The sequence below is a fragment of the Coregonus clupeaformis genome, unplaced genomic scaffold, assembly GCF_020615455.1.
Source record: "Coregonus clupeaformis isolate EN_2021a unplaced genomic scaffold, ASM2061545v1 scaf0176, whole genome shotgun sequence".
In the NCBI taxonomy this organism is placed as follows: Eukaryota; Metazoa; Chordata; class Actinopteri; order Salmoniformes; family Salmonidae; genus Coregonus; species Coregonus clupeaformis.
In genome coordinates, this window is record NW_025533631.1 from 547,784 (window position 1) to 561,480 (window position 13,697).

At 39.6% G+C, this 13,697-nt stretch overlaps 1 protein-coding gene across 3 annotated transcripts in view; it reads right to left on the reverse strand.

The window, feature by feature from the left end:
• The window catches only part of LOC121574593 (E3 ubiquitin-protein ligase MARCHF8), a 139,174-nt gene extending 129,264 nt beyond the window's left edge, over positions 1-9,910 (reverse strand). For all 3 annotated transcript variants that reach the window (XM_041887168.1, XM_041887159.1, XM_041887156.1), the window contains exon 1: positions 9,568-9,910. The gene's annotated coding sequence lies outside the window, so the exon portion shown is untranslated. The remainder of the gene's footprint in view (positions 1-9,567) is intronic.
• Between the last annotated feature and the right edge of the window lie 3,787 nt (positions 9,911-13,697).

A 13,697-nucleotide genomic window follows, 5' to 3' on the forward strand; every position in this document is an offset into this window, starting at 1 on the left:
ATGTTAGGTACTATATTTATTGAAGATTTTATGAACCCTATACATTTAAATGGCCAATTTGGGTGCAATCAATTAGTTTAATTTCTCATAGATCAAATTGTATTTCAACAAAATAATGTACCAGGAATGCTAATCTTGTTGGTTTATAACTACAGAAATGATTTCAGAACAATCTGAGATGGTGGGTGTTATGGCTTGCTGAAATGACATTCACGCCTATCAGAAACAAAGAAGAGAGAGTGAGAGGGAGACTATTTGTGTGTGTGTGTGTGTGTGTGTGTGTGTCTGTGTGTGTGTGTGTATTTCTGTTGGCTATCTTTGCTTCCTCACCGTCAGAGAGCAAAAGAACGAAAGAGTGAGAAAGAGACAGATCATATGTGATTATGACTCATCGTTGTTTCATCCACCGAAGGCTTTGTTTATATCTCGGTTTGTCTAACAACACAATTGTTCTTTCTTTGAATGTATATGAGATGCTGTTTTAGAGGAGATAAATACTCATAGTAAATGCTGCCACCTCAGTCTGATCATAGTGCAGTGACATCATGATTCGCATCACAGTGAAGACACAGGTTGCATCCCAATATTCTCTCCTTCCTCCTGAAGTGTGCACTCGTTCACTACTCCCCACAAATGTAAATGCATTAACATGCATATTTTCAATGCTGGCTCTCCGTGTACGTCTAAGGGCCAGCCATGCTACTCTGTTCAGGGCCAATTGTAATTTGCCTATGTCCCTCTTTTGTGGCACCAGGTGCGACAAACCTAGGGCCTGTAGGACTTGTTTTGTTGATAGCGATGTCAAGAAAGCAGAGTAGCGCTTTACTATGGACAGACCTCTCCCCATCTTAGCTACCGTTGGTTGTATTAATATGTTTTGACCATGACAGTTTACAATCCAGGGTTACACCAAGCAGTTTAGTCTACTCAACTTGCTAAATTTCCACATTATTCATAACAAGATTTAGTTGAGGTGAATGATTTGTCCCAAATACAATGCTTTTATTTTGAAATATTTAGGACCAGCTTATTTATTGCCACCCAAGAAATAAGCTGGTGTGTGTGTGTTTCTAAATCAATTTCCTCATTTCAATCTACATCATGTTCTAGAACAATCAAAAAGGACTGGCTACAATGACTAACATAGTAGGAATTTGCCCCTGAGCATACCTTTGTGTCTGCTGGTCTTTGAAGGGATTCTATGAAATAAGACAAGCTTCTTTAGGCTGGTGATAGGGCAGCGAGACAGAAATGAAGAGAGCCCATAGAGAGAGCATGCCCACACATAAACCACCTTATTAACTCAGTTATATAGAGTTAATGACTTCATCAGAGCCTTAGAAAAGCCACTGGAACGTTGTATAATGTACAATATCCTCCAATGGCCATGAAATTATCTTCTATAGACACAAACTTCATCAGTGACTTTGAAACCTCACTGGAATGTTTAATAAACAATCCTCTCCTGACTACATTTTATACAGTCCTATCCTGAACATGAGTTCTCATAAGAGGAAACGCTGTTCTATAGACAAAAACGAATGTTAAAGATGACGATGAGGAGGAGGAGGAGATGAGTGAGGATGGGTCAGTATTTAGTGTGTATGTGTAGTGATTCCTTTTTCCTGAAATCTAAAAAAATTAAACAGTTTGAAGTTAATTAAATATGAATCACAATTAACTCCAAATTTCTCTCCTGGACTTGGTAAAATTAATTTGGTTTAAAAATATATTTATATTTAAGTTAACACAATAGGGAATGAGTGATAATTGACCAATCAATATTCTGCTACTCCAAACCGCTACTCCAAACTCACTTTTAACTACGAGGACATTCTTATGAATCACCACCACATTAAGATGAATAGTTAATTGGAGGATAGCTCCTAAGAGCTTTCAGGCATTCCGATCCCATTCTCTCTCCAAATTACTCTGAGAACAAATTATGAGTTGATTTGCTAGCAGACAATAGAACAGCATACTCGCTTGGCTCTCTTCTCCTCTGTCGGATTTTCACCACGTTCATTGACAGATTTGAAACGCCTCTCTCCAGATTTAGCTTCTTAATTGGGAAGCTTAAATATAATTTCTCCCTCTCTGTCTCTTTTCAGGTCTCTCTCTCTCTTAGGTTTGTAAGGAGGTCTAACAGCTTTAGCAAAGATAGATTCTATACATCTTGGTAATTGACTGTCTACCCATTGGAAACCCCTCTCTGATCACACAAGTGTCATGGCAGCTGGACTCTCTACTATTGACATAAATACAACCAAATACAATACAACTCTACTGGGTTGTTGGCCAGTACTCCAGGCTTAAGCGGTCGCTTAAGACCCCTGGCCGCTAGGGGTCCAAGACCCCCCAAAAAAGAACTCAGTCAGGGTCTCAACTTACTGTTGAGATTTAGAAGAGTAGAATACACAAAGTGTAATTTCGAAATGTTGTTGTGCATCAGCAGTTTTTCCTCTTGTTATGTCAGGCACTGACAGTCACTCAATTAGCCATGTCAGCTAACAATTTTTTTATTGGTAAGTTAGTCTAGCCAGCTATCTAAACATGTAGTAATCATTGCCGAATACCAACCAGGTACACAGGGCATGTGCCCAGGGGCACTGACTTCCAGGGGGCCCACATTCATTTTGTTAGTCACTCTCACTCAGATATCATTAACATTGCATAAGTCTTGTCAAAATGTGTACAATTGCAGGAAATTCGCTTTAAAAAATAAATAAAAAGTATCTCTAACCCATGGCAAATTGCAGGAAATTAGCTGTAAAACTGCAAATGTTTTCTCTCTACCCGATGGCAAAATGAGTAGAATTGCATGAAATATGTTATAAAATTGCTAAACTTCTCTCCACCCCATGGCAAAATGTGTAGAATTGTAGAAAGCTTCCATTAGAACTGCAACATGTTCTCTTCTCCCCATGGCCAAGATGTGTACAATTGCCGGAAATTAACTAAAGAAATTAAAATGTTTCTCTCTGCCATCAAGAAGGGGGCCAGTAAAATGTCTTGCCCATGTGGTGTGGGGGCCCCCCAACCAAATATCTCTTAGGGCTCCCAAAAGGCTAGGGTCGGCCATGCATCGCCTACAAACACAAACATGCAAACACACCTATCTAAAATAGGAGGAGTCTGAGAAGAAAATGGTATAAGAACAAGGTTCCAATTGAGGTTGATGATGTCCAAAGCACTGCAGAAAATGAATTGGTGACAGGGAAATTGAGTTTAGAGTGGCAGCAAATGAAGTAAAACGGATCCAACCGCCCATCATGATGAAGTGATAATGAAGTAAAGAGGAAAGAAAACTTGAGAGAGAACATGAGTCCACAGCTGCCGTGGTGATTTAAGGACATACACACACAGAGAGAGAGAGACAGAGAGAGAGAGACAGAGAGAGAGACACAGAGAGAGAGACCCAGAGAGAGAGACAGACACACAGAGAGAGAGACACACACACAGAGAGAGAGAGAGACACACAGAGAGAGAGAGAGACACACACACAGAGAGAGAGAGAGAGACACACACAGAGAGAGAGAGAGACAGAGACAGAGAGAGAGAGAGAGAGAAAGAGAAAAAGAGAAAAAGAGTGAGAGAGAGAGGAAATGCACAGCATAATGATGCCAGACTATGCACAAACCTAGGTAAGGATACAATGAAACAAACCTTGCTTTTGAAGGCTTGGCTATCGCGCAGCAGCGGTGCAGCATAGAGGTGTCTCGCGCAGTCTGAACATTTGGTTACGACAATGAAATATGTATATATCTAAATTCTCATCGGTCACCGACCTATGGTTTATCTAATGAACTTCTCTTATTATTAATGCACACCAATATGTATGGAAGCACAATCCTGCCACCAATATATATTTTTTTATAATGATACTATTTAAAAATGTTCAGAAGTTACGTTTCTTCATTTCTTGCATTGTGTGGCAATTTCCATCTATCCACGTTGAAGAGATCAGCACAGCAGGGCTGCCAGCAAATGTGTGGCGAGCTGGCATTTCCCCCAGTACTTTGATTTGGTTTAATAAAAAACAAAAGCGTTGGAAAAGAGGGACAAAGTACTGTTGTTTAGACTGATTTAAAATGTATGCGAAACAAAAACCATTGATTTCAAACTCTATGCACAAGGACTACGTTTAACAATTATGTGTCCACGTTTTCCAAAAACTCTTAAATATCTGCTCCGAATTAAGATTCAATGATGTCTGCAGAAATAATTTTGTGTCAGCTATGACTTGACACATTTTTGGTGATTGAACTACAGTAAGTGAAGTGGATTTACACCTGGTACTGGAATTGCTGTAACGGAATTTCCCTGATCTGTACTACACAGAAAAGCATAATTATGGATACAGTGGGGAAAAAAAGTATTTAGTCAGCCACCAATTGTGCAAGTTCTCCCACTTAAAAAGATGAGAGACGCCTGTAATTTTCATCATAGGTACACGTCAACTATGACAGACAAAATGAGATTTTTTTTCCAGAAAATCACATTGGAGGATTTGTAATGAATTTATTTGCAAATTATGGTGGAAAATAAGTATTTGGTCAATAACAAAAGTTTCTCAATACTTTGTTATATACCCTTTGTTGGCAATGACACAGGTCAAACGTTTTCTGTAAGTCTTCACAAGGTTTTCACACACTGTTGCCGGTATTTTGGCCTATTCCTCCATGCAGATCTCCTCTAGAGCAGTGATGTTTTGGGGCTGTCGCTGGGCAACACAGACTTTCAACTCCCTCCAAAGATTTTCTATGGGGTTGAGATCTGGAGACTGGCTAGGCCACTGCAGGACCTTGAAATGCTTCTTACGAAGCCACTCCTTCGTTGCCCGGGCGGTGTGTTTGGGATCATTGTCATGCTGAAAGACCCAGCTACGTTTCATCTTCAATGCCCTTGCTGATGGAAGGAGGTTTTCACTCAAAATCTCACGATATATGGCCCCATTCATTCTTTCCTTTACACGGATCAGTCGGATGGTCCCTTTGCAGAAAAACAGCCCCAAAGCATGATGTTTCCACCCCCATGCTTCACAGTAGGTATGGTGTTCTTTGGATGCAACTCAGCATTCTTTGTCCTCCAAACACGACGAGTTGAGTTTTTACCAAAAAGTTCTATTTTGGTTTCATCTGACCATATGACATTCTCCCAATCCTCTTCTGGATCATCCAAATGCACTCTAGCAAACTTCAGACGGGCCTGGACGTGTACTGGCTTAAGCAGGGGGACACGTCTGGCACTGCAGGATTTGAGTCCCTGGCGGCGTAGTGTGTTACTGATGGTAGGCTTTGTTACTTTGGTCCCAGCTCTCTGCAGGTCATTCACTGGTCCCCCCGTGTGGTTCTGGGATTTTTGCTCACCGTTCTTGTGATCGTTTTGACCCCACGGGGTGAGATCTTGCGTGGAGCCCCAGATCTAGGGAGATTATCAGTGGTCTTGTATGTCTTCCATTTCCTAATAATTGCTCCCACAGTTGATTTCTTCAAACCAAGCTGCTTACCTATTGCAGATTCAGTCTTCCCAGCCTGGTGCAGGTCTACAATTTTGTTTCTGGTGTCCTTTGACAGCTCTTTGGTCATGGCCATAGTGGAGTTTGGAGTGTGACTGTTTGAGGTTGTGGACAGGTGTCTTTTATACTGATAACAAGTTCAAACCGGTGCCATTAATACAGGTAACGAGTGGAGGACAGAGGAGCCTCTTAAATAAGAAGTTACAGGTCTGTGAGAGCCAGAAATCTTGCTTGTTTGTCGGTGACCAAATACTTATTTTCCACCATAATTTGCAAATAAATTCATTAAATATCCTACAATGTGATTTTCTGGATTTTTTTCTCTCAATTTGTCTGTCATAGTTGACGTGTACCTATGATGAAAATTACAGGCCTCTCTCATCTTTTTAAGTGGGAGAACTTGCACAATTGGTGGCTGACTAAATACTTTTTTTCCCCACTGTATGAATGCAATTCTCTTCATGGTGATGTATCTTAAATAGGTACACAAAGGTATAAATACAGTGTCTTGCAAAAGTATTCATCCCCCTTGGCTTTTTTCCCATTTTGTTGCATTACAACCTGTAATTTAAATGGATTTTTATTTGGATTTCATGTAATAGACATACACAAAATAGTCAAAATTGGTGAATTGAAATGAAAAAAATTACTTGTTTCAAGAAATTCGAAAAAATTAATAACGGAAAAGTGGTGCGTGCATATGTATTCACCCCCTTTGCTATGAAGCCCCTAAATAAGATCTGGTGCAGCCAATTACCTTCAGAAGTCACATAATTAGTTAAATAAAGTCCACCTGTGTGCAATCTAAGTGTCACATGATCTCAGTATATATATATATATACACCTGTTCTGAAAGGCCCCAGAGTCTGCAACACTACTAAGCAAGGGGCACCACCAAGCAAGCGGCACCATGAAGACCAAGGAGCTCTCCAAACAGGTCAGGGACAAAGTTGTGGAGAAGTACAGATTAGGGTTGAGTTATAAAAAAATAGCCCAAACTATGAACATCCCCGCAGCACCATTAAATCCATTATAAAAAAAATGGAAAGAATATGGCACCATAACAAACCTGCCAAGAGAGGGCCGCCCACCAAAACTCACAGACCAGGCAAGGAGGGCATTAATCAGAGAGGCAACAAAGAGACCAAAGATAACCCTGAAGGAGCTGCAAAGCGCCACAGCGGAGATTGGAGTATCTGTCCATAGGACCACTTTAAGCCATACACTCCACAGAGCTGGGCTTTACGGAAGAGTGGCCAGAAAAAAACCATTGCTTGAAGAAAAAAATAAGCAAACACATTTGGTGTTCACCAAAAACAATGTGGGAGACTCCCCAAACATGTGGAAGAAGGTACTCTGGTCAGATGAGACAAAAATTGAGCTTTTTGGCCATCAAGGAAAACGCTAATTCTGGCACAAACCCAACACCTCTCATCACCCCGAGAACACCATCCTCACAGTGAAGCATGGTGGTGGCAGCATCATGCTGTGGGGATGTTTTTCCATCGGCAGGGACTGGAAAACTGGTCAGAATTAAAGGAATGATGTATGGCGCTAAATACAGGGAAATTCTTGGGGGAAACCTGTTTCAGTCTTCCAGAGATTTGAGACTGGGATGGAGGTTCACCTTCCAGCAGGACAATGACCCTAAGCATACTGCTAAAGCAACACTTGAGTAGTTTAAGGGGAAACATTTAAATGTTTTGGAATGGCCTAGTCAAAGCCCAGACCTCAATCCAATTGAGAATCTGTAGTATGACTTAAAGATTGCTGTACACCAGCGGAACCCATCCAACTTGAAGGAGCTGGAGCAGTTTTGCCTTGAAGAATGGGCAAAAATCCCAGTGGCTAGATGTGCCAAGCTTATAGAGACATACCCAAAGAGACTTGCAGCTCTACAAAGTATTGACTTTGGGGGGTGAATAGTTATGCACGCTCAAGTTCTGTTTTTTTTGTCTTATTTCTTGTTTGTTTCACAATAAAAAATATTTTGCATCTTCAAAGTGGTAGTCATGTTGTGTAAATCAAATGATAAACACCCCAAAAATCCATTTTAATTCCAGGTTGTAAAGCAACAAAATAGGAAAAATGCCAAGGGGGGTGAATACTTTCGCAAGCCACTGTATGCAATATCCTCCTTTGCATATTTGGGTATTATTCTACACACTGGCAATTATTTTAATAGCTCTGCCACCAAACAAGACCAAACCAATCATAGACGTCTATGTTTCACAAGTTTGGACATCAAAGTACAGCACGGTAGAGCTCAGTAGAGTACCGTAGAGCACAGAACAGTAGAGTATAATACAGTACAATACAGTAATATATAGTGTACTCAACTCTGCGTGCTCTACTGTGTACTGTACTCTACTGTTCTTTACTGTCTATACACTCTTCTTTACTGTACTATGCTGTTCAAACTTGTGAACCCAACTGTGGTGTGTGACTAATATATGATTTCTCTTCGTAGCCAATTCAACTGCAGTTACTGTTTTATTTTTTCAAAAATTACAATTTTTTAATGGAATTTCGAGTTTTAATCACTTAATAATTCAAAAACAAAATTTATATCAGTAAAAGCACTAACTAATTGATAGGACTACATTGTTACCTCCGTGAACTTTCATTATCCTCATGTATATCTTAAAGATATGTGGGTTTTTTGTAACGGAATTTCAAGCCACAAGTCAATGTTTCTTAAATTTACAGAAGGCAGAGAAATGTCTACAAAACTAAATATAAGTGTTGATATTAGTTGGCAGGGGTCTTTACTTCAACATTATTGTGTTATGTTGTATTTCTAATAACTTTTAAGACTTGATCTAAATGCCCTTTTCCATCTGTTTGACCAGAAATCAAAGCCTTTGCTTATTCCCAATTTCTCAGCTGGAACATTTTTTAAAAATGTTTATACATACACACCTTAATTGCAAAAAAATTATCTAAACTCAGCTTTCATTTGACACCCAATTTGATATGCTCCAATGAACTTCACATGTTGGTGCTCATGGGTCCTTTTACATGGAAATGACCCTAGGCCTTTTTAATCCAAAATTATTGACTGGAATTAATCAATCAACACAATAGTGATGACATACTGTGCAAGTTCCATTTAAATTACAGATGCAAAGGCCTACACGATGAAACCCTGCTAATAAAGCAAGCTCAGCCCTGTTATTTCTATTGTCCAATCACAGTTGTTGTCTCTTTGTCTGTGTAAAGGACCCCCCTCCCCTCCCCTCGCCCTGTTAGTTCAGTTTCAAAATATAATGAATATGAACAAGTACAAGGTTGCTGCAGTTTGACAGGGTTTTAATGAAAAGGTTTTAATGTTTTCATCGTCCATAGGGCCAGGAGTTTTTACAGTTTTTTAAAAACCACTTGACCTGCTTAGAAAAAAAAGCAGGTCCCATCATAGCCCATATAAAACCGTTTTTTACATATTTTATTTCTGTCATACCATACAGCTAGCATCCAGAATTTTACCTGGTTAGGTTAGCCTACTAGATCAGGAAGAACTGGGCCCCAGGAAAACAATTTGTCCCTCACCACTCTGGGACCTGTGGTGCCACCAATGAAATCACCACACAATGTTGCAAACAAAAAAAACATATCCTATCTCAAAATATTGACTTACATCTACATTTTATTATTGTTTGTTTTGGTGGCAGGAATGGGCTTCCATACAGTAAATATGTGATGGTACACTAAAGAACAGCGCAATATTATTTAGGGTAGCCAATCCGAAAATATTCCATCTGATTATCTCACATAATCACAAATAAAGCACCATTAATGCCAACACTGGAAGACGAATAGCCTAGTGGTGGCATTCCCAAAGAGGAGAGGAATGTGACAGAATTATTGTGCAAACAAAATAAAATAATAATAACAGCAAACCTACTCGCCAACCGGACAAAACAGCAATAATACCTAGGCTATGTAGCCTAGCCCTAGGTGACATGAATTATATACAGAATAAAGCAGCTGATTTGCTATGCGTCCATACTGCACATATTATTTTTGAAGTAGGCTAATATCACACCCACCTTTTTTTATGCTGTAGAAATGCTGTCGGTTATGTATTTCTGTAGGCTAAAGCGATCGTGAAATGCAGATATTCACACAATCCTTATAGTCCCAGCTAGTCCATCAAGACTTGCGTCGTCTCCGGGATAATCTTTTATATAAGGCGCAGCAGTTACAATGTAGCCAGACATGAACATTTCCCGAAGTTCTCCGCGGCGATGAAATGCTCAAATCCCCCGTTCAAAATGCACGCACGGTGCAGAGCAAAAAATGATCACCCACCAGCGCTTTCTCCCGGGCTAAATGGTGATGATGTTTCGTATATTTCAGAGCGCCCATCCGCATCAGTATGCTTCATTGACTTCCGCGTTACAATTTAGTGAGAAAAATAGGACGGGTAGAAAAAACGGCTTTAAAGGGCAGACACGTCAGAGAAGGGGGGGCTCACTTTTCTCTGCTTTTGATCGATTTAAACACAATATTGGAATCACCATGGTCACAACCATAAACTCCATCTGCCTGATATATATAAATAGAATATTAACTTAGGTTCAAATATGTTACATTTAATTAGGTTTTAGAGTCATAAAGCAACTGAGGAAATACTAAATTGCTACAGTGCATACCACTTGAATTAAGAAAAATGTAATTTTTGTCAACTCAGTAGGACATCAACTCACGCAGATTTTTGTCTAATGTGAACTCCATCAGAGTGCTGAAAGAGCTGATAGATTGTTTTAATTGGGGATTTTCAAATGAATAATTTTCCATATGTTTGTAATTAACTTTTATTTTTACAGGCAAAAATAATGTCTGTTTTGAGCATCTGTTGTCAACTCTGTCAGTGGCTTGTCAACTCAGTCACTGATGACTAAATCCTTAAGATCGATTTTTTTGGTAAATATTCTGAAAAAATATTGTAATCACTGTTCTGAAACATATGCTTAAACAATTGAAGTATTTACAGTGCTAGACCTAAGAGATAATGTTTGCTTTATAAAAAATTGTTATGTTCTAAATCTAGGAAAACATGCCAAAATGCGAACTAAATTAGCCCTGGAGAATTGAATAGACCTATAAAACAAAACAAAAAGAAGTTTGGAGATTTGTATTACATAATTGAATAATCTAATGTTAGCATTAAACAAGCAAGGCCTTTAAACACTTGTTGGACAATAATTGTAAAAATGAAATGCCTTTTATGGTGTCTGACCGAATTGACATACAGTGGGTATAGAAAGTCACCACCCCCTTTCAAATTGTTCACCTTTTGTTTCCTTACAGCCTGAAATGAAAACACATCAAATCAGACTTTTTCCTGGCTTTATTTACACACAGTAACCCACAATATCCAAGTGAAACAAAAAATCTAAAACAAATCTGAAAATTAAAACAGTAAAATACCCTACCTGGATAAGTGAACACCCCCCTGAGTTAATACTTGGTGGATCCCCCTTTTGCTTGAATTACAGCCATGGGTCTCTTTGAATACGTCTCTACTAACTTTGCACACCTAAACTGTGCAATATTTGCCCATTCTTCCTTGCAGAATTTTTCAAATTGCATGGTTCCACAGATTCTCGATAGGATTTAGGTCGGGGCTCTGACTAAGCCATTCAAGGACATTCACCTTCTTGTCCTTCAGCCACTGTACGGTTGCTTTGGTGGTGTGCTTTGGGTCATTGTCATGTTGAAATGTTGTCCCATTTTCAACTTCCTGGCAGAGGGCTGCAGGTTCTCCTCAAGAATCTGTCTGTATTTTGCACTGTCCATTTTCCCTTCTATCCTGACAAATGCTCCAGTCCCTGCTGAAGAGAACCACCCAAAAAAACAGGATGCTGCCACCACCATGCTTTACTGTAGGCATGGTGTTCTTTGGGTGGAAAGATGTATTGGGTTTTCGCCAGACATATCGTTTTGCGTTCAGGCCAAAAAGTTCAATTTTGGTCTCATCTGACCACAGCACCTTTTGCCACTTGGCCTTGGAAACTACAATGTGCTTTTTGCCAAAGCTCAAACGAGACTTGATGTTGCCTTTTTTAAGGGGTGGTATTTTTCTTATTACCCTCCCATAGAGGCCATATTTGTGGAGGGCTTGTGATATTGTGGTCACATGCACACATTGACCAGTCTTTGCCATAAAGGCCTGAAGCTCCTTCAAAGTCGCCATTGGTTCTTGGGAGCCTCTCTGATCAGTCTCCTCCTTGCCCGGTCATCCAGTTTAGAGGGACGGCCTGATCTATGCAGGATCTGGGTGTTGCCATACGCCTTCCACTTCTTAATAATGGTCTTAACTGTGCTAGAGGGATAGACAAAGCCTTTGAAATATTTTTATATCCATCCCCTGACATGTGCCTTTCCACAACTTTATCTCATAGATCTTTTGAAAGTACCTTTCCGCCCATAGTGGATTCTTTGCTTTGAATTGCACTACTAAGCAGTGGAGTCCTCTATGAACAACTGCTTTTATTCTGAACTAATCATCACTACAAGCTTCCTGCCATCCAGGACCTCTATACAAGGCAGTGTCAGAGGAAGGCCCTCAAAATTGTCAAAGACTCCAGCCACCCTAGTCATAGACTGTTCTGTCTGCTACCGCACGGCAAGCGGTACCGGAGTTCCCAAGTCTAGGTACAAAAGACTTCTCAACAGCTTCTACCCCCAAGCCATAAGACTCCTGAACAGCTAATCATGGCTACCCGGACTATTTGCACTGCCCCCCCACCCCCACCCCATCTTTTTACGCTGCTGCTACTCTGTTAATGATTTATGCATAGTCACTTTAACTCTACCCACATGTACATATTACTTCAACTACCTCAACTAGCCGGTGCCCCCGCACATTGACTCTGCACCGGTACCCCCCTGTATATAGCCTCCCTACTGTTATTTTATTTTACTTCTGCTCTTTTTTTCTCAACACTTTTTTGTTGTTGTTTTATTTTACTTTTTTATTAAAAATAAATGCACTGTTGGTTAAGGGCTGTAAGTAAGCATTTCACTGTAATGTCTGCACCTGTGCAATTCGGCGCATGTGGCCAATAAAATTTGATTTGATTTGATTTGGGAATTGATCACAGATGGAAGCCAATTAGCTTGATTTCTGATCTGGAAGGTGGTTGGTTATACCTAAGTAAGTTTGCAATTGCAATTCTAAGGGGGTGTTCACTTATCCAAATAGTTTTTTTTTACTGTTTTAATTGTAAATAATTTTCAGATTTTTTTTTCACTTGGATATTGTGGGTTACTGTGTGTAAATAAACCTGGAAAAAGTCTGATTTTATGTGTTTTCATTTCAGGTTGTAAGGCAAAAAGTGAACATTTTGAAAGGGGGTGGTGACTTTTTATACCCACTGTAAATCCAGTTAGTTGCATTTGATGAAAAAAAGTTTAAATTGTCCTGTCTTTCAAGAATCCCGGAGCTCTAAAACAGCAACAAAAAAAACTCAGCCTCATGGCAAAAATGTTAAAATAACATGAGATTAGCTAGGGGATGTGGCATGAAACTGGGCTACACCACTGTTGATAGGTGCTAGTCATATTCATGTTGAGATATTTTCATGATGATGATAAAGATCATGAAGATTTATGATTTTAGTTGACTGTTAAAATGTAAATACATCTGACAGTTAGGGGAGACCGGGGTTGGTTGTTTTGTTGATGATATATTTTTTTGCCCATGCTATAATGTTCCGCTAATATAGGACTAGTAAAGGCCCAGTGCAATACTTTTGTGGAAAAATATGTTTAAAATAAACTATTTTGCTCCCTTCGTTGCCTCTCTCTCATACACTCTTTTCTGTCACACACTCACACATGCATGTGCAAACACACGCATACACACACACATTTACTGAAAATGTCATTGTGACAACCAACAGCATACTGTGTGACATCCAACCCCTGAGATGGGGCTGGTGGTCACAAGTGGACATAGTGTGTTTGATGGCTTATAACCCCATGTTGGAATAATAAGATATGAGGTTAAAAAGGGTCCCCATTTCAACCCAAGACTTTGGTCTTTCTCCTAATATTGAAAAGAGTCTTGTAAGATATACACTGCTCAAAAAAATAAAGGGAACACTTAAACAACACAATGTAACTCCAAGTCAATCACACTTCTGTGAAATCAAACTGTCCACTTAGGAAG